The sequence below is a fragment of the Rhipicephalus sanguineus genome, chromosome 7, assembly GCF_013339695.2.
Source record: "Rhipicephalus sanguineus isolate Rsan-2018 chromosome 7, BIME_Rsan_1.4, whole genome shotgun sequence".
In the NCBI taxonomy this organism is placed as follows: domain Eukaryota; kingdom Metazoa; phylum Arthropoda; class Arachnida; order Ixodida; family Ixodidae; genus Rhipicephalus; species Rhipicephalus sanguineus.
Window position 1 is genome coordinate 89,690,734 of NC_051182.1, and position 21,777 is coordinate 89,712,510.

At 47.6% G+C, this 21,777-nt stretch overlaps 1 long non-coding RNA gene across 1 annotated transcript; it reads left to right on the plus strand.

Moving 5' to 3' along the window:
- The first annotated feature begins 1,399 nt into the window (after positions 1–1,399).
- Positions 1,400–20,625, plus strand: LOC119400777 (uncharacterized). The gene is made up of 4 exons (XR_007416737.1): positions 1,400–1,439; positions 4,633–4,700; positions 8,800–8,895; positions 20,494–20,625. It is a non-coding gene; the product is annotated as an uncharacterized LOC119400777 (long non-coding RNA).
- Positions 20,626–21,777: the final 1,152 nt, after the last annotated feature.

Genomic DNA, 21,777 nt, shown 5'->3' on the forward strand with positions numbered 1-21,777 from the left:
TGGGAGAATGTGATCGAGCTGAAAGGTCTTGAGTAATAGAGCAATATCTTAAGTGGCAATCTTCGAAAGACCGAAGACGTAGTCTTAGAATGAAGCTTTTCTATTCAATGTATAACAAGAAAACAGAAATCAATACTTCAAATTACGTACAAGCACCACACTATCAGCACTCCCATTTGTATCAAAGATTTAATGATCGGCCATACACCCCAGGACTGATCTTTTGAGTCATTCCTTTTTCCAGCAAACAATTTGCGAGTGGAATAGGTTACCATCTGATTTTTTTCATCGCAAGGCTGCAGATTAATTCTATGAAGGAGTGGGACACCCCTGGACCTGCCCCCGCAATATTCCTCAAAAAGGCGTGGCAGGTAGTGTTCCAAATAAAAATATATTGTCGCATAATTCTTGCCCATTCATATATGCTGCTAACATACACTACTGCACTGACACGAAAGTCGTGTGAGGTACTTTAAGAAAAGAATCTATGAAACTTTTTACGTGAGTTAAATGAGCGAGTATTCTCTGGCTAGCTACTTGGTGCATTTCAGTTTCAAGCTGAATATGAACTATTAATCATAAATTGTTACCTGTTACCTTATAGAAGAAACATACAAGTTCACCATATCCTGCGCCAAAACAGGGTCGAATAAAGCGCCTTTAGAGATAACGTTAACGAAAGGAGAAAGAGGAACACAAAATAGCTTAGAAGCAGAATACTTCAATAACACGTTTTACTTTGAATAAAACATTTAGCGTTGTCAGCACAGTAAAAACGTTCGGATGCACGTCCCTAATAGTTATCGCTAAAGAGCCCCACCACTTGTTACTTTTTGACGCAGCGTTAACGTTATCACTCGAGAACGACAAACAGAAAACTTAACGAGAAACATTATTACCTTTCACACTGTAGATCTTCGGCAGCACGTTACACATCAAACTGCTGCACACTTGGTAATCCATTGAGTTCTACAATCCGGCTGAAGACCTCCTGCAGTCAATGACGAGGCGCAATATTTGAGGCACGCATTCAGTAGCCTTGACGTTCTCAGTCAATTGCACTGTTGCTCACGTCGCCTGAAGCATGCTGACATCACCCGGTGTCATGATACCACCGGGATGCCCTCTAACCCCCCCCCCCCACACACACACACAACCACACGATGGTGTAATCTGACGATGTCATGGTGACCACACGAATTCCGGCTGTCTTTGACGTCATGATCAGTTTCCAACGGAACACCATCATGGGAAGGTCTCGTGTGATTCGCTAAACTTCACTCGCCTGCTGTGTTCCTCTCAAGGTATCCGCGCAACGAGACATGTAAAGCTTTTGCGTTAATAATACGAGAAAGTGTAAGTGGACCCTTCTTTGGCTCAATATTGTTCATTTCTTTTCAGATCAAAAATGGACAGCACGTATCTGGTTGGGAAGAACAGTACGTATGATTTTTACAGTTAGTTTTATGAAGAGATATACAGGAAGTTCGGAATTCCGTGTGGTAAAGTTGCAAAAATTACTCATGACGGGCATTTTGAGGAGTAAGATATGTTTAGTTTGAGTGGATTAAAAACGCCTTGATTTTGTGTAGTACATAGCAACGTGGATAAGACGTCAAAGTACTTGCGTAGTCTGGCAGGTGAAAGCGCGGGCGTTTATGTCCTTTTAGCGTTTGAAGGTCCAAGAATGCGAAAATATCACAATTCAATGAAAAGGTCACAGTGGCAGAACTGAAAAGTGACTAGGTCAAATAAATTCTTTCCGAGCTGTTAAAGATGCACGGTGACTGTAGATATACCCCACCGTAAAGTTCAGCCGTAGAAAAATAGGACCGAATTAAAATCTAAGCAGTCGTGCAAACAGACAATCAAATTTCGCGTGCGCAAAAGACCCCACGCTGTTACAGCTTCACATGCGAGAGTTAAACATACTACAAGCTTCTGGTAGATATCCTGAGATGGCTGTGCATTTTCTGGATTGCTCATTTTTTTGGTGCACCAAGTCTTTTTAGTTTGCTCCGAGATTTCTATGCATTATCATTAGTATCTTCTGTTTATGTTCCTTGAGTACCCCAGTAACGATGTGCACGTAGGGGAAGGGAACACCGTCAGGCCGTGATTAAGCGGCTTTTTACAACGACGCTTTCCCAGGGATCTCAAGTACGCGGCCCGCCGGCCGCATGCGACCCGCGGACGTTTTGGTGGCAATACGCGGCATCACAAGGAATAAAATGTTTGCGTGTTTGTTAAATGGCACTCGCATGAATACGCGCCTGTTGTGAATAATAACGCTCTGTTCGGGTGCGCTAATGAGACGGAACTGGCCTCAACCATCTGTTTCTTCGCGAGGCACCTCATCCAGTGACCATGTGTTAAACGTAACCGCGAAAAAATTGGGGGACCCTTAAGCTTCGCCTTTAAGAGTTGAACGCAATAGCGAAATCCGGCCCCTGGTGCGCACTTCAACCACTAAGTGCGTACTTATTAATGTGTATTGTTACACACACACGCACATAGACACACACATGCGCGAGCGCGAGAATGGTACAGGCTGTTTCATACTTAGGGGAAATGTCGGAGCGCCTAGCATCGCCATGCGACTAGCGCTGCAATCGCGCGCCGGCAGCAGCTCGCGCATGCGCAGACGCTTCAAGGGTGTAGAGTTGTACATCTGCGCACGCGCGAGCTGCTGACGGCGCGTGGTTGCAGCGCTGGCCGCATCCCGATGCCACGCGCTCCGAGATTTCCCCTAAGTGTGAAACAGCCTGTACATACAGGTTTTTGATCTAAAGCAAGAGTCGCATGGCCTCCAAGATGCACGCCGCGCGCTCGCCATCTCGGAGGCCATGAAGAGTCTCACAATGCCTCACAGATGGCAGCACATTATCTAGCGTTTGCTGTTTGCTTGATCCGTGGTGCGATCTTATACGCGTTACAAAATAAACACGGAGGCGTGGCATGACAACCAGGCGCACGTGACCGCACGCGATTGGTCAATGCAGAGCCGTGACGTCTGTCGCGGTTCAAATGGGCCATTCGCGTGCGGTCACGTGCGGCTGGATGTACTGCCACGCCTCCGTGTTTATTTTGTAACGCGTACAAGATCGCACCACAACGCCTCCTCTGGAAAGGCGGCATTGGCTTGATATGTTTTCCGCTAGATGGACATAGTTGTCCATTTCCTTTCTCCATTTTTCGCTCACGGATGACTTTTCGCTCACAACCAACGCGACCAACGGTCCCGACATCGACGACAGAATTTCTGCGACACGAGCTCTCTAACGCTATCGCGTTAAAACATCCTTGCGTTTCAGAAGCGTCGCCCAGACTTCAGTCCCTCTGGAGAGCAGTACCGATATGTATCTCGAATTCTAACGCCTAACCCCCTTCAGAAATTATCCATATATGCAATATGGGAAATGCGTTGTTGCAAATGGAAGCGTTAGATGATATTTTGCTTAATCCTCCGCCCCCCTCCACCCACTCCTCCCCTCCCGCTTCCACCTTCTCTACTGTCCTGGCCCCTGCGGGAGTAAATCTTGTGACTGAGGCCCTCTAGATGAGGTGAGTTTGAAGCCACTGCTCTATATGGCTAGGGCATTCCGTTTACACTGAGAAACCCTCCAGTGACCTCTAGGGAGCAGTGGAAGAGCTAACGTTTATTGAAGCATATTTAAGAAATAAAGTAGAACTCATTGCACCCGCTATGTAGTGGCGGAAGAAACTAATACACTAAAGTAGAAAAAAAGCTTTGTCACCGGTGCATGAGTGTTAACGCAGGAGCCCAAGCTCTGAAGGGAATTGCGTCATCCACTAAGTCAGTCGCCAAACTAAAAAGGCATAGGCAGTCGACAACGAAGGAATGCGATATCATTAGTCTTCGACTCGCCTTTTCTTCGCAGTGGACCGCATCACCGGCACCCACGTTTTCGTCAAAATTTGGGCGGAACTGAACCTGAACACTGAAGATACCAATACAAGCATAAAACCTAATCAAATAAAAGAAGCACACTCAAAATGAATGATTAATAGCGACCACACCGTCAATTGTATGCCCAATAAATTCGTTTTTTTAATGTGCTGTTTCTCTTCTCGCTAAACAAACTACTTTGTAAAAGGCTGTTCAACAACTGAAGTCGCCCTTTTATTGCACGCATTTTAGTACCAGTTAAACCACTGGAAGCGAGGCTTGGTGCTCGTCCAGCAAAGTGCCTTCTGTGAACGCACTTTGAAAAGAATGATAATATCTGGGGTTTAACGTCCCAAAACCACGATATGATTATGAGAGACGCCGTAGTGGAGGGCTCCGGAAATTTCGACCACCTGGGGTTCTTTAACGTGCACCTAAATCTAGGTACACGGGCCTCAGACATTTTCGCCTCCATCGAAAATGCAGCCGCCGCGGCCGGGATTCGATCCCGCGACCTTCGGGTCAGCAGTCGAGCGCCATAACCACTAGACCACCGTGGCTGGGCGCACTTTGAAAATAGTGAAATCATCTGCGTGTGACACTCTACTTGCGACGTTTAAATTTGGCAAAGTGCATTTACACCGAGTAACACTCTCGGTAAATTCACTTAACTTACCTGCTTGATATTAGTAGGCAACTCACAATACGCTCTTGCGTTGCAGGGTAACAGAGATCAAGTATCACGTGGGGTGGAACATGGACAAAGCTGCCGTCTCTTCTGAAATTCCCGGTGAGAAAACATGTTGATTTTGCAGGAATTTTTCAGCACTGTCCAATATTTGAACGAATGAGCATGTGTAAAACAGGGTGCCTAGCCGACGACAGACAGAGAAGGAATATAGGAAAGGTTACTAGACTACATCCAGTGTGCTGCCCTTGCGAAAAGGCGAAAAAGAAAAAGACACATTTGACAATACGCGCACAGTGCAGCGTATCACAGGCGGTCGCTCAATTATGTTGCCTTCAAGAACTGCAGGAGGGCTCGTGTGGCTTTCTGGGCTGATTTGTTGTGAGGCCAGACTCCCAAGGTGTTTCCTTCAATAAAAGGCCGATCATCAAGTCATACCGGAGAGCCCGGCGATGTTGTTGAAATGGGGCACAGCGGCAAAAGAGAATCAATAGTAGTTACACCAGTGGTTCTGAAATGGGCTTCCGCGAAGCCGTTTGAGGGGTCCGCGACGCCATGGCTCGCGAAAAAAAAAAGATTTTGGAGGCGAGTTTTAACTTATTCCAAGCCCCAGGTCCAGCTCCAGGAACTGGACCAACATTCTGAACAAGATCGCATCGGCTGCCCAACGCCGCAATTAAAAACTAAGCCTACTCCATCACACCCCCCCCCCCCTGGTTCTTCACCTCTAGCGGTCCAACATCACTTCGACCAGTCGACAAGGGTTCCCGACACATCGACGGCTTGAGAACCACTGCTCTACACAGTTGCAGGTATCGAACTGGCCGCGAGTCTGCCATGAGCGCGGAATGTAAATCATGCCCTACAAGAAATGCATGTCATGATTGTCATGTTACCACCTGTCACTTATTTTCGTCGTACAGACAGGTGACATAATAGCAGGTTTGGTGTAGAGGTGTGCGCCGCTGCGCCGCGCCGCCGCCGCCGCCTGTTTTTGGTTACGCCGCTCGCGCCGCCGCCGAAGTCCCAAGAGAGATCACGACGCCGCCGCCGCCGCCGCCGCCGCCGCGCAAAAATTGCGGCGCGCCGCCGTTAGTCTTTTCTTTTAATTCGAATTGGGAATTTTGAAATAAAGTACAGCACTTCGCTGGAGGAGCTCTTCTCGATGTGTCCATGTAATGAACTGTCCATTTCAGCGGCCGCTGAATAGCGGGAGCTCGGCGAGAAGCGCGCCCCCTGTTTCCGGTTCTTGTTCTGCAGCACCATCCTGAGATCACGAAGCTTTCAAACACACTGGACACAAATGACAGGGACGGAATGCGCTTCAATGGAACGAACGCAGCCCTCAGAGATCCGATTTTCGGTGCACATGTCTTTCGATCCTGTTAGCCATCGATTTAGGTTTAATGCGGCCGCTCGTCTAACGCAGCTGTAAGGTGGGCACGCATTCCCTGAACCGTTCCCAAACATCTGGCACACATTCATATGCAAATTCAGACTTGAAAAGTTCCTCTTTCTGTGTATTTCGTCCACTTCCTTCTTACGCTAGGAATGTGTTGGCGGGTTCAGTGCGGCGACGTGGTCAAGAGCGAGGTGATTACGGCTCACCGCTTTTTCGAATCACTGAATGCGCTCTGCCGAAATGGACTGTGGACATCTCCTTTGGGGAGAATAGCTCCCCAGAAGTTGTAGTATCTTTTTCTTCTCCAGAAATATCACGATTGTTGCCTGACCTTAACGCTGCCGCGTCCTCCTGCCTTTAAGGGCGACGACCCAACTCGCTGGGTAGCATATTCTTGGAGTCTTGGGCCTAGTACACTCTGCATAAAGAAACAAAACTGATAAGTAATATATTTATATCTCGGTGCGTCAGTACACTTTTTCCTTCTATTCTTACTCGAGTAAATTGATAAATAAGTACAGAAGTAAAGAGAATGACCAACTTAGAATATGGCTGAGCTAGTTGGTAGGTATTCATGTTAAGAAGACATGACGTGGAAACACGGATATGAGAGAAAAGTCGAGAGAGTGAACAGCTATCTCTGACGTAGACAACTACTCGGACTTGATTGATAGGTATGGCCTCTAACGTGGGAATGCGCAGATAAATATTTGTGTCTACCTTCGGTTCCGCCGCTGTGTCATTTTTCAGTTGTTAGCGGCGTTTCTGGTGTCTTGACTACTCTCCTGTGTCCGTGTTTGCACGAAATGTTTCAAATGCGAAGCATTTGTTAGCGAACCTTTGGCGCTTTGAGCGTCAATCTATCTATCTATCTATCTATCTATCTATCTATCTATCTATCTATCTATCTATCTATCTATCTATCTATCTATCTATCTATCTATCTATCTATCTATCTATCTATCTATCTATCTATCTATCTATCTATCTATCTATCTATCTATCTATCTATCTATCTAGCGAAGCAACTCACAGCAGTGCCCTGGGGCAGCATCACTGGTGAAGAAGTTGGGCTAAGTGCGGCGACCAACGCTCTACCGTCATTCAATCGCACAAGGCCAGGTGCGATGGTCAGCCCCATAGGTCGCCCCGTAATCCCCGTAGCTGTTCGAAGTGGGGAAGAGGAGCGCCGCAGCCGTGAAGGCGAGCGACGACGCGGAAATCAGGAACGACCAACTGGGCCGAAGTTCTGCGGGGACTGTGATCGACGTGGGCTGTGTTCTGGTATGGGCGACGATATTGCGACCCATTATACCGTTATGAAACAGTACCAACTAGCTCGCCTTTAAGTTTTGCTTCAAAATTCGCCCCGTTCAAAGTCGTCGTAGCCTCGTATTTCGTCTTGCTGATGGCGTCGGCAAAATCTTCAAGTATGGCCACGGAGGCCGCAATAAAATCAAATCGGCCTAGGAGTGTGCCAGGCGTTGTAAGAGTGGACTGGCGCTCTTGGTGTGAGACAGCTGAGCGAGCCAGTGCGCTCCAGGCGGCTGTAGTGGTGTCGGCTGGGGCTGTGGTGTTATGGCTGCAATCTGACCATAAGTTGGGGTTGGCATGGGATGCGGCCTCGGGACCTGCGTGCCAGTCATGGAAGCCAATGCCGCCCTTACGACGTCACGTAGGTTGCCACCAGGTGGCGTCGTACGAACCTCGAGATGGCACGGCGGAGCTTGTGCGTGGAGTTCTTCTGGGATGATTGAGCGGATGAATGCACGCAGCTCGAGGTCGTTGGTTGGCCTCTGGTCAGACATGTCAGGTTGCAGGCGTGTGGTCCGAAGTTCGTCGAGGCGCTGACATGTAGCGACAATATCGGCTACGGTCTTGGGGTTCTCAACTACAAGCGCATTGAAAGCGACAGTCCCAATACCTTTGAGTAGGTGGCGCACACGGTCATTCTCCGCCATGGAGGTGTCGACGCGGCGGCAGAGGGCGAGCACGCCTTCGTTGTAAGAAGTGTATCACTCGCCCGTGTGTTGAACACGCCCAGCAAGCGCACAGACGGGTTGGCAAAAATCTTGCGTAGGTGAAGTGTAAAAGGGGTCCAATTCGTGAAATCTGTAGCATGGTAGCACACCTGTGAAGTTAAATCTGTAGCACGCCTGTGAAGTTAAATGTGACGTGGGTGAGATTCGCAGGCTCATCCCAGTGGTTGATGGCACTCACGCGGTCATACCCCTCCAGCCAGTCTTCAATGTCTTCGCCACGAAGGCCGGCGAACATCGGTGGGTGCTTTTGAGGGCTAGTGGCCATCGAAGAAGGGGTTGCCACTGGGGCAAGAATTGGGCTTGCTCCATTGTGGTTGCATGCATACATCTCCTAGTTTACTAACGGCGACTTATTTACATACAACATTTAGCGTTGGGGGTACCCACATCTCGGATTTTTTCAGCGGCTTGGCAGAAATCCTGTGAAATGGCGCAAATGGCCCACCACGTGCGCACTTTCCGCGTTCCGTCGCGCCTGATGCATTTATATAGGAGGCGGCGCGCGTCCGCACTGTGGATTTCCGTGCGGCACTGTTATTAGTCGACGAAGAAGCGAAGCCAGGCTAGCCATTGGAACGGCAATAAGAACACGGTCCGAGGAGGCTATCGCGTTCTAGTCTTGACAGCGAAGCTCAAGCGCCCTCCACGTTTTTTCTATGCTGATGGCCTACAATGCATATGACGCTCTGAAAATATTTGGCAACGGGTACATTGCGATCGTGAATAATCTCTAATATTGAATTATACACTGTTGCAGACAAAAAGCAGCCTCGGCTAGGTTTATTCGGAATTTTTCTAGTCAAACATGCCACCAACACTTGTTTCGTGTTGTGTAGAAAGGTAAATAAAGGAGGTGAGTAACATCAATATATTGAACGCAACTATTTTATATGACCAGGTTGTAATATTCTTAATGTTGTGGATAAAATTCACGCACATTGCCATATCACAAAAAAAGCGGTGGTGTGCCTACGCTGGGTAAAAAGAAATTGGGATAGGTTATGCGCTGGATCTTCTATTTTTATCAGAGCACGTGATATCTACAGAGGTGCCAGGTTTGCGCTAAAAATTCTTTTTCAGCATGCGACGTTTCCTTTCGAGAATGTTAAACAATTAAAAAATGTTGTAGTCTGAAGAACATCTTCATTGACGGATGCTCGTCATCGCGAATTTTAATGGTGTTTGAGGCGCATCCTACGTAAGTGTCGTTAAACAAGTCCACAAGTGTTGAAGATTGGGCGAGTTGGTTCGTCGTACTTGAAATGGTATAGCGCATTACGGGGAAGAAGAAACGGCCTAGCAGACCGACACAAGAGGACAGAGCGCTAACTTCCAACTTCAGTTGGAAGTTAGCGCTCTGTCCTCTTGTGTCGGTCTGCTAGGCCGTTTCTTCTTCCCCGTAATGCGCTATACCATTTCAAGTTAAACAAGTCGTAGCTTAATACGCGGGTTTTTTTTATTAGAGTATTACATTGTATTATTACTATATGACATCTGTGAATTTATAGTTGCGGTATTGCATACGCCATTGCATACGCTGATTATGAAGGAATGACGCCAGGCCCGTAGCCAAGGGGGAGGCAGGGGGCCCGCCCCCCACCCCGAAATTTTGACGACAGATGGTGTTTTATCGAAAATAAATCATGAAAATAGGCGTTTTTCTCAAATAGTCAAGGTTTTCAGCAAGTGCCCCCCACCGAAAAAAATTCCTGGCTACGGGCCTGAATGACGCGTTACATTAAAATGCGGGTTTTATAGAGCCACGCGAAAACTTCGATTTCTCGAAAGCCGGCGCAGCAAACATAATAGCCGGTTCACGTTCGGTGTCTGAAGATGACAAATATAATGGAAGCGAGCCGAGTTGTTCAATTAAATTTCTGGTAGCGGCCCTGGTGATTTGCTTGGGTAAACTTTGTGTTCGGGCACTGCCGAAGCGTATCTCAGAGGCGAACAAGTTGGGACACCTGCACCATGAAGCAGACTGTCTATCTCGTTATTCAGTAGGTGAACCGAGCAGCGTCCCTGGCACTGACATCGACGCTTGCGTTTTTTGCGTTTTCCAGCTGCTGCATGTCGCCGATGAGCAACGTCATATTGCATCATTGCGCACCATCATTGACCATCTCGAATCGTATGCTCGTCATTCAAGATGGGGCGCTATATGACCATAACGTTCACCCAGATTACTCAGCCCGACTCCTTGTTATTTTTTAAAGAACTCCGCTCGGCTGCTCTCCACGACTTTCGCCACCTTCCAACTGCCGGTCACCTTGGTGTGTCACGCTTACGACCGGATCCGCTGACCCTTCTTTTCTCCAATGCTTGCATGCTCCGTCAGAAGATATGCTGCGGCATTTGAGACAGGTCGGCGCCGCAAACGCAATCAACAATGACCGCCGGCTGCCTTCAACCCCTCGAAATTTCGTTAGAGCCCTTCATGCGCGTTGGCTTAGAATTACTGAACCCTTGTTGTCTGTCCACTTCCGCCAACAACTGCATAGCTGCGGCCAGAGACTAGGCCAAGCGCGGAGCCACACTCTACTGCTTCCACCAAGCTGCGCCACAGATGTCATCGAGTTCCTTCTAAGCAATGTGATTTTGCAACATGGAGCTCCACGGCAGCTGCATCCGGACCATGGCCTCAAACTCTTGTCTAAAGTTATAAGAGATATCATGTAGTCTTGTGAAACGAGTCACACGCTCACTACATCATACTATCGAAAAACAAATGGCCCCAAAGAGTGTCTGAATCGAAGACTTACAGACTGATTGCGAAGTATGTCTCTTCATACCACTGCGACTGGGATCTTGCTCTACCATACGTGACATCTGCCTCTAATTCTCAGTGCCATGACACTGCTGGATTTTGTGCATTTTAGCCGTTGTTTCGTCTAGAACCACCATTGGTCCTAGACACAGCCATTCCCTTTTCCGCAGCACCAACGACCGAATGCGCCCTTCACGCCATCACCCAGGTTTCCCATGCACGGTAAATTGCCTGCCTTCGCCTTCAGACCTCTCAAGAGAACAAACGGCAATTGTGCGACCAACGACACAGAGACTTGCGCTGGTCCCCTGGTTCTATGATTCCTCTGCTGTCCCGACCCGTCCTGTTGGCCTGTCGGAGAAAATGCCGTCTCAATACGAAGGATCTTACCTAGTCCTTAGTGCCTGTGACACCCATAAACCTGTGAGCCTGATCGCCAGAACCAGCGTCGTTCCAGTGATCCAGCATGAAACCAGTATGTTTTTTTAACACTGTATCGTACTGGGAACATAGGCGCACGTTCAGATTCAATGGCAATTCGATGAGCTCATTATGAAAGATCTCGATCTCACTTTTGGGGACGCTGGCTTCACGGCTGAGGCGCTGAGGCGCCTTGGAAATCACTGAAAACGCTGGAATATTCACTGCAGTGGGCTGGCGCATACTGGAGCCTGTACTGTCTGCGCTAGTGCCACGCTGCCTTTAGTATTGTGCACGCCGGAATGTTTCAATATTGTAAAATATACAATGATTGATTCGATTTTACCGGTGGATACTATCCTAACAGGTTTAAAACGGTATCCCAATTTCCAGCTTAGAAAACAGGATGAGATGAGCACTGTTTTCAGGGCGTCGTTGGCAACAACTGTGCTCCCATTTCAGGACAATGGCTAAAACGCGGTCTGCATGCCTTTCTCGTCAAAGGAAACAAGACGCCCGGGAACTGGTGCCTTGATTAGGGTGTCATTAACAGCTCTCACGCGCGTGCTACATTGTGCGAGTTGCCCTTTACACGTTAGACAAAGCTAAATCAAATGTAATCTCCAATTAGGGAGAGGCTGCCGCGTGTATATCAACCTCCGCGGGCTGTAGCCGTTTCCTTGGATGTAAACACGCCGAGTCGAGGGCATCGCAGAGCACTCATTACTCTTGTGTCCATGCTGACCATCTCTGTAGCATGGCTTGCGTCTTCTCTGTAGCCTCTCGGTACCTGCGTATTATAAGCGGCACGGGAGGGGCATCCGGCTTTCAGAAGATTTTGTTGCCGGTTTGAGGGAGTGCACCGGTTCGGTGGCGAAGAATCGTCGTCCTCAGTAACCATGGAAGTCCGACAAAATTTGGAGGCACAAAGAAACGAGGACAAGAAATGACAGGACTAGTGCCAACTAACGACTGTCAAATTTTCTCAGACCATTCACGAACTAGCCCAAGAACGCGTTTTAACCTTGCAAGTACAGGGCCACCGCCACCGCGGACGGTTTCAGCCAATGGGGCCAAGAGTTGTCTGCCCGGGCCAGCCGCGGAAGTTCGCGGTCGAGTAAAGTACGAAAGTAATATCCCAGTGTTTATCTCCCTACAGGTGCTGACTGGCTCGAGTGCAGCGTCGGCATGGGGTGGCAGAGCATTGTGCTGCTCCACAGAGTGCACCTCCGCAATTTACCGAGCGAAGCTTGCAAGTTCCACGAAGGAGGAAAGGGTGTTGTCAAAGATGTATGGCTTGAAGCGAGTTTTGCACCGTCGCAAAACGTCTGAGACCTTAACATTCTCACCGACGCTGGGATCAGCGCGGTGAAAGAGCTCCTGCATGGCCCGAACATAATTTCGTGTACCTTCACTTCAGTGCTGTTTTCCGGCATTCAGCTAGCGTCGGATGCGCTAGTCGTTGTCTACCGACAGGAACTTCTCCCGAAATGCCGCGACTGAGTTATCCCACAACATGAGCGGAGGCTCGAGATGCATGTGAAGCTCAAAAATAAATGTGAGCTCCACCAACAGCCGTCACTGTCCCACCACGAGAAAACTCGCACAGATGCCCTATGCGCTCTCATTTGCTCGTTTCTGTGACTTCAAGCACCTTTAACACATTTTAGGTAGGGTATTTCTCCATATTAATACGTTCGCATCACTGGCTTTAGTTCGACGGCTTTCAATTGCTGCCCCATTTCGGCAGAGATTCCGACAACACTGCACAGATAAACGCAATATTTTAAACAGGGTCAAGTGTTTTTCAATTCTTAGATTGCAAGTTTTTGCAAATCAGCAAGAATCAGCAAGCTGGTATTTATTTCTAGGTTGTAAGCGACCGTAGCCGTACATGATCGTCCGAGACGTTCGTGCTCATTGTGCACAATGACTACATTCTTGCAGGGGTGCGCAAGTACAATTACTTCAATCTTTCCTGCTGCCCGTCCGGTGCATGCTTGCTGAATTGAATGGAGCCGACAATCTACAGCCCTGCACATAAACGAATCTCAAGAAGCTGAAGCACAACAGGTACAACGTCAATCGATCGTCGTCAAGTTCAAGACATCACTCTGCACAAAATCTACGGTCTCGGGACGCACCATTCTTCGCGCCGCAATGGTACCTATTACACAGACATTCCCTAGTGAACGGGCCATATTTTACGAATCTAAAGCAGACCTTCAAAGCGCACGGTGTCTAACACAGGAAGTACCGTCAGTTGAGGTCCTATATCGTCGAAATTTTACGTTGTGCTGCTAATCAAGAAAATGATATATTTTACAATGGCTGCCGGGACATTATGGTATCAGTGGTAACCACCTCAGCAATGAAGCTGCCCGATGCGTCCTCGATGTTGACACTGCTCATACCCTTCTCTAGAGTACAGGACGCAAGAGAGCTTTGCCACATTGCGCATAATGCAACGCTAATGCCCTGCAATCATCCGCTCAGTCCTAATTGTCACTTACACAACCTTGGTCCATTTGTCGGTAAGGTACACAACCTTGGTCGGTAAGGACGAAACTCTTTATTCGCAGAACCTGTGCCCAGAAAAAAAATTACACTCAAAATGCAACGATATCGGCGCACACAGTCTTCGGTCGTCAAACAAACTGATACATGTGGCATCGAAGATTCGAGCGTCATTTTAGTGACCGGATTAGTTCCAGAATAAACTCGTGTAGGCGTTGCGCCACGAGCTTATCGGAAGATTGTGAAAAAGTGCAGAACGCCCCTATATATTCCGGCGCAACCTGTACAAGGCAGTGGTTACACGTGTTGTGGGCTGGTTACATAAAAAAAAGAAGCGCGCGCGGAAATAGACGTATGAACTTGTCGGTACATTCCTTCTGCTAATAAGAAAGCACTGCAACTTTCATTGTGAAACAGTGTGAGGATCTTTTTATACAGCAGTTACAGACTCACAGAACTACTAAACTATCTGCAGACAGCCCAAGTTCCTCTTCTAGTGGGCCTTGACACAATGTTTAATTAGGTACCTGAAGGTAGATTCATGCTAAGCGTTCAAAGTATATCTACTTTGTATTTTGAAACAAGACAAGTATATTTCTGATCGCAGCTGAGCATGAAGTCTTGGGAATCCTTTTACAATCGATGCTAACAGTTGTGCCTCATGTAAAACACATTAAGTTATTGTATCTAAAAGTTTAATTTATCACGCCCTTCTCGCGTGCAACGGGGGTAGTGCACAGCGGATGCCTTTTAAAGCGAAATATTTAGGTGGTTGTGTTGTCGTTCCAATTATTGAGGCCTTCCAAGGTTCGCAAAGTATCAGGCAACCTCGCAAAGTCTCGCAAGGTCCTGTCCAAAGATTCGCTTGACCTTCTCAGTGTGAGTGATGACGTCACACCTGGACGTCATCATGTGGTGTCATCGTGATATGTTTCCAGCTTGTGTAAGTCTCCTACAATCAAGGCCCAGCGGCAAAGTGCCGTGGTGTACCTGTGTTCCACACACACCAGCCTGAAAATGTTGTGGGTTATTTATATTTTGTACACATGCCTTGCAATTCGCCCCTTCAGGATAAACCAGCTGGAATCCTGCACTGTCGAGGCGAATGAGTGGTTTCTTTATCTCGAAATTACCCCCTTCAGGCTCCCATAGTTTCCCAAGGTAAAGGCATAATCTGGATGTTTAATCAGAAATCATAAATTACACGTGTACCACTTCAAAGGCGAGCTGTCCGGCGGAGAAAGAGAGCCCTTCTCACTCCGCGTAAGGAGGCTACGCGATTATTTGGAAGTTTCAGTTTTTCAAAGTTGTTATACAGCTCGAGCAAACAGGTTCACGCCATTGCTATGACAGATACTAGAGTGTGGCGGATTATCAATACAAGTCCAGAAACGTGCCTAGCTACATTTGTTTGGACTCCACTTTAGGTATACACGCACAGAGATTTACACTAATGTACCAACGTCACTAGCAGGTGTGTGTGCTATACAGCACTCGGTCGTAACTTTTCCTAATCCAGCGTTGTGGAACCAGAAAATCCTGCATTCGCAGTTGAAGCATATTGCCACGCGCATGCTGCAAGCAAGACAACAACACAAATGCCCATATGCTATGTACAGAAGATAGAAACGACAAAGACGAAGAACTCGCTTGCGCGCGGTAATGAAATGACCGAGCTGCTCCTCTTCTCTTGCTCTGTGCATTAGGACCCCTGCCTTGACGTCCTGACAATATGCAATAATCTGTGGCGCGAAGATTATTAGAAAATGAAAATGAAAAATTCGGTCGTACTTAAGAGCGGTCGTGTGCTCTTGTGCTCGTGATAAACGTTACGAAAACTCTGACAGACGCCGACCAAAGTTACCACATACGCTCGCCCCTTGCATCATGTGCTCAAACGCGTATCATCCCGGTTCTTCCTGTTTTGTACATCATTGTGAACAAGGCTTCCATGCGGGAGTCGGAACGTTGATTTATAAATGTATGTTCCGCTTTCTCGGCAGTGTTTTCTCCAAAGCCGCCATATTTATTGATACTATGATTGGAACGAAACAAAAAAGACTTCATTGCGGTCTTCAGGGCGTAATCTAGCACGTAGCGGCTCACGCCCACGTCTGGACAGATAGGCCTAGCCTCTCCTCCACATCGCGGGCTCGTTGGACTTCCCAGAGTTGCGCTTCCAAATCCTGACTGCGTCAGGATTTGGAAGCATGTCGGCAACTTTGCCGACGTAACGTCTTCGTCACCCCGTAAAATGTTCTGCAACATTTTAAGAGATTAAATAAGCACAATTAATAGTACACAAAGTGCATTCATTAGGTTGTAGAACTTATATTTTGGGCCATCATCATCATCATTATCATCATCATCATCCTCACCATCAGCCTGTCATATGTCCACTGCAAAAGGACGGCGTCTCCCAAAGACCTTCAACCCACCCTGTACTACGCCAGTTGTTATCAATTAATGCCTCCAAAATTAATGTATTCGCTCTAACTAACCCTTCGACGTCCCGGTCCGAGCTTCCTATCTCGTGGTATTTGTTTTCACGAAGCATATCCCATTCTCCCGGGTACTTGTACTCGGAAGCACGTACGTATGGTAACGTGCTTGTAGTCGAAACTGACGCAATATTTACGGCAAACACCTCTATAGCTATCCCTACCAAAAACATGAAGCTTGTCATACGAAAGAAGCTAAGGAGCTATCGCCGGGGCTTATGGTACAAGGGCACACATACTAAGGTACGTGTATTTAACTCATATCTTGGTAATTAACAACCTATGTAAAGACACGACGTCCTGAAGTTGCATTCTCCTAGCTTACAGAGGACACATGTACGTACAGCATACGTGCATACATTTTTTTCCGCAGGTAACCGACTCATCTATGATCAATGTGGTGGGCTAGATACCGCACTTCAAATCCCGCTTTAAAAGATTGACTAAACGGTTGCACTGCATCCTTCAATGCTCAGTAGCAGTCAGCCATTTTTTAACTATGAATCAGGGCTAGGATTTTTAAAGGAAGTTTGCAGTCCTTGTGTCATACCCAGGCGATTCGCGGCACAGCTCCACAGCAAAAGCTGCCGCTGGAGAATTGCGTTTAAGTAAAGCACTTTTCCTCTCGCGCCTTCTGCTTATTCCGTGGGTGAGACACTGAATCTAATAACGTATTCATGCACTTCAATGTCACCATCGCCTTACATGTATTGTAATTCCACAGACCACTGTTCTAATTTTGTTCTATATGGCTTTTACATATTATTCACAGAATGCTTTCGCCACTGTACAACCATGTGACTTCCTACATTCTAAGAGAGCACTCGTCGGCCACGCCTGGCCCTTGCGCTACTAAACTCTATCACGTCGTCGAGCCTTGTTTTTCACGTGAGGAAAGTTCTCTAACGTGGAGCAGAAGCAAAGCGCACAAGTGCCAACTCTGCGCATGAGGTATCGCCTACTTTCACAAAAAAATGACTGCACCCAGAGCAGAGCTTTCGAGGAGAATCCGCCAGATGCAGTGAACTCGAAAGGTGTGGCACGATGCTCACCTAGCGGGAGAATTGCGCAATACGATACCTCCGCCGGTTACTCCGAAAGTCCGGTTACTTTTGGGTACACCCTCGTATAGTTTCTGCCGGTGTAGTGCACTTCCGTGACGAATAAGACAAACCATTCATCTCGTCACACCATCGGGCGCCTGATAGCGGCCTTCTGCTTGTGCGTAGCCACTTTTTCACAAACCTGCTCTGTACCACCGCCTTTGTTAGAACTTCCCATGACGCCTACTGTGCTTCCGTTATCTGAGTAAGTGTCGTTGGCATGGATGACGTCGCTTGACTGAGTTTAACTTGACGACAGATGCGCGACGTCTGATTTTTCACCTCATGAGTCATATAAGGCTTTCACCTTAAAGGGGCCCTGCGACACGCTGTGATACTGTGGGATGCGCCGTCATCGTTGCGCGAGTGGCAACGCCCAAAACGAAGCTGTTATAATTTTATTTCACCAGATAAACAACGTTGATTATCAGACTAAAGCGACGCACATTGGCTATTTTTTATGGAATGTGACGTTTCGTCAACTGGCAGAGACGACAAAGTCCGTGCGTTTTGATTGGCTTCACTAGACAAGAAACATGCAATATTAATACGGTGGGAGCAAGGCCATATTACTCAGCCTTAAAAAGAATAAAACCCCTTTTTATGCTTGCTCAGAAACAAATCATTTCTGTTTCTATCTGATGTACCTTCAAAACAACGAAAAATTGGGGGACGCTTAAGCTTCGCCTTTAAGAGTTGAACGCGATAGCGATATCCTGCACCTAGTGCGCACTTCGAACACTACGAGTGTTAACAGAATGCGCGTACTAAGTTGTGTGCCTTATGTAATGGGTAGCATGCTTTAAACCAGGAGCAATTATGCGCGAGAAACTTTTTCGAAGTTGCGATGCACTCACTACGTGGTCTTAAGGGAATACGCGTAGTAAGGTGTGTGCCTTTGTAATGGGTGGCTGTCTTTAAAGCACCAAGTCGTTGTGATATTGACATGGTCTGACGCACGATGGCAATGTACGCTTGTACCACGCAATATTACTGCGATATTACATCTCGTACTGTGACACCTGTATACAGGACGCGTATTTTTGGGAAGCATGAAAGTTCTTTTCAGTCAACTCCAAGCAGAGGCGTGGCTGTGTGGTAGAACACCTGCTTGCCACGCAGACTGCATGAGTTCGATTCTCACTCCGACCCAACATTTTTATTATTTATTTTATTTGCAGCTTTTTCGATTTTTCGGTCACGAACAAGATGATGATTTTTCGCTCACAACCAACGGCGCCGACACCGACGCCGACGGCGGAATTTCTGCGATACGAGCTCTTTAACGCTATCGCGTTAATACGACGCTTGGTGCGCTGTGAAACTGTTGGGAATAGGGTGCCTCGATGTGCGCGCGTCGAGGCACCCTAGGTGGGAATGGTAATCAAACGATACTCTTCCGCGTTCTGCCTTTTGCGACATCGGGCGATAGCGGTCACATCAGCACCTGCGGAACACGCAACGCTCAGTTCGGCACGATGCTCTCAAAGAAAAAATTGGCCGTGTATCTGCGTGCTTCGCTGCAAATGTCGTCTAAAGACGACAGAAGAGGCACTGCATGAGATATGGACGCCATATGGCAATACGTCGGGAAACATGAGTGCTGTGTTGCGGGCTGGTAGTCCCAGCGCAGCAGCAGGCGAAGACCGGCGGTGACCAACGCGACCGGCGGGGACGCCAGCCAGCCCGAACACGCGGTTGGCGCGAAGCGCTGAAGCAGAAGAAACGTCCGCACTCAACGAGTACTCTCCACAAACTCTCTTATTTACACGTCGCCTGGGTAAAACAGGAATGCCAGAGCGGCGCCCCCTGTCATTCGTACAATATAATACTGAACCGAAACCGAAACACAACATGAACTTGTACACAGGGAACGGAGGAAGACAAGTTTCAGCGCAGTCGCATTTTCAGCGCTGCTTAAGAAACTAGGGTCTTTAAAATTGCGTATCTATGTATTTTCTATTAAAGGAACACACCACCCAATAAATACCTAATGATGCTGTTCCTCAGATATGCGTAATATTTACTTTTTGATCGACAACGTTCGCAAGTATGAACAGCCGTACCAGTTCAAGATGGGTGGGCGGTAAGCAAGTGGTTCAACTTTGGCCGCGTGGCGGAATCGAGTGACGTGCCGACAAACAGAAAGACAGACAGACCAAGATTTCTGCGTTTAAGTTCCCCAAGAAAGACTATCGTCTTTAAAATTTCTAAACGCTTTATAACCGACGCCGTCCGCGTCATCGGGTGGTAGCGATTCGTTGAGTTGCGTTGCGTTGCGTTGCGTCGTTGCGCTGAACCCCGCCCATGGCGCGGGGCTCGGCGGTGCACTTTCAATTTGCAATGGCGTGCACGACATGCAAGCCATCGTTACGTCGCAAGAGCTCGCGCTCGAGGTTTGGTAGGTCTTCCAGACTGATTGTGTGCACTGCACGACAAACCACAAGACCGTCTGCTAGCTCACGCACGTGGTTCGTCGTAGCCATGGTAGCAACACCGTCAAAAAGAGTGGTGGCGAGGCACTGTGTGAAGGCCACCATGAGATGAGACTGCCGGTATGTATCTATAAGATGCGCGCGGCGATGGGAAAAGGCCTTTGACGTCAGCGGGAGAACAAAAAGCGAAAGGGAACGTTTCTTGTCGTCGTCTGCTCGACTTTTGAACTTTGCAGACTAATAACATCACACTTCTTGCACCAATTTTCATTATTCTTTTTGCGTTCGTCTCGACATTTATTACTATACGCATTCCAGCGCTAAATAAGGTAGTCGTAAAAACGTCGCAGGGCCCATTTAATAATGGATTAATGTTATTGGAGCCGCTGCTGTAGCTCAGTGGTGGCGGTGCTCGGCTTCTGACTTGAAATACGTAGTTTCGAACGTGGCCGCAGCGGTAGCATTCCGATAGAGGCAAAAATCCGAGAGGCCTTGTACTTTGTCATGTTAGTGTCCAGGTGGTCGAAACTATCCGGAGGCCTCCGCTACAGTGGCTCAGGCGGCCATTGTCTCTTTGTGACTGCGAACCCCACAAACCATTTGTGTTATTGCAAATATTCTCGTTAGTAAATTCCAAAATTAATAAACCGAAACCAAGTTATCCTGAAAGAGTAATTGTTCTTACGGTGTGATTTCTCTGAATTTCAGACAAAGCCCAGTGTGCATTATGGGTGCTGCCGGAAGTATTAAAACAAGATATGAATGAGTGCTATATGCCATTTATTTCAGAATGTATCAGAGAAGGTGCACGTGTGTATGTGTACAATAAAAGTGAATGCAAGGATATTAACAGCTTGGCATAATATTGGACTGGAGTGTAAATAATCAGGTGTACAAGCTGTCGACACACGTGTCCCCATTTCTCTCATGAATATGTCCTCTAGAACGTTTTGCCATTTATATGGTGTGCTCTATTAACCTGAATGAATAATGGCTTCACGAGCAATAATAAAGTAATATACTTTGCTGGAACAACGTGCGTTGCTTCCCTCGGGCACTTCCGCGATCTCATGAAGAGCGACAAGAAAAGTTGCTTTTCACTTTTTTCAGTGCTGTCATTTATCTATGCGTGGGGACTCAGATGTTTCCTTGTAATTGACAAGAATGATTGAGTAAACAAACAATAGGTGGAAACTCCACGGTGGCGCTTGGAAGCGACTACTCCTGCTAACGGTCGGTACGGCCAGCTCCAAGTTCTGGGCACCTAATACTTAGGGAACTTGATGTGTAGGCGTCTTGCATGAAGGCCATGACCGCGTTCAAGACATAGGGTAGACACGAGAAATCAACGTTATGTGACAAGAGTGGCGTACACGCTTGAATAGGTGTGGCGCGAATAGCTAGTGAAGTAGCCGTTTAACCCTTTGAGGTTCAAATACGTACATGTACGTCATCCGCAATGGCCACAAGACGGTCAAAGCCGTGCGTGTACGTCAATGCATGTATGTTTAAACGCGCGACTTTTTCGATCATTTATCTTCCTTGGCGTATGCTTCCACACTGCGGGAATACATGGAATTCTTCCGTTGCTCCTATGTCTCAGTTTTTTTTTATGCTTTACTACGTGGTGCGCCGGATAGTTTCGGTTTCGTTCTTCGGCCTGTTCCCGCTGGTTGCGCCCACAAAACTGATGGCTTTCCGGTTTAGAGTCCTTCAAAAGGTGGCTGATTTCCTACTCCCTCGTTTCTTTCTCCCCGGTACGCGGTTACGCTTGTTTCCGTGCAGGCGTTGACTGATACAAATGATGCCGCTGTGGTTGCGTTTCCTGCTTCAGGGACTCATAAAATCCGCTTCCGTCTCATTGGCGATAAGACGAAGGATCATACAGTGAAACCTTGGTGATACGATCGCAGCTCATACGAATTTCGGGGTGATACGAATTTTTCGTTGGTCCCGGCCAAGGCCCATTGGCCTGCAATGCAATGGAGTACG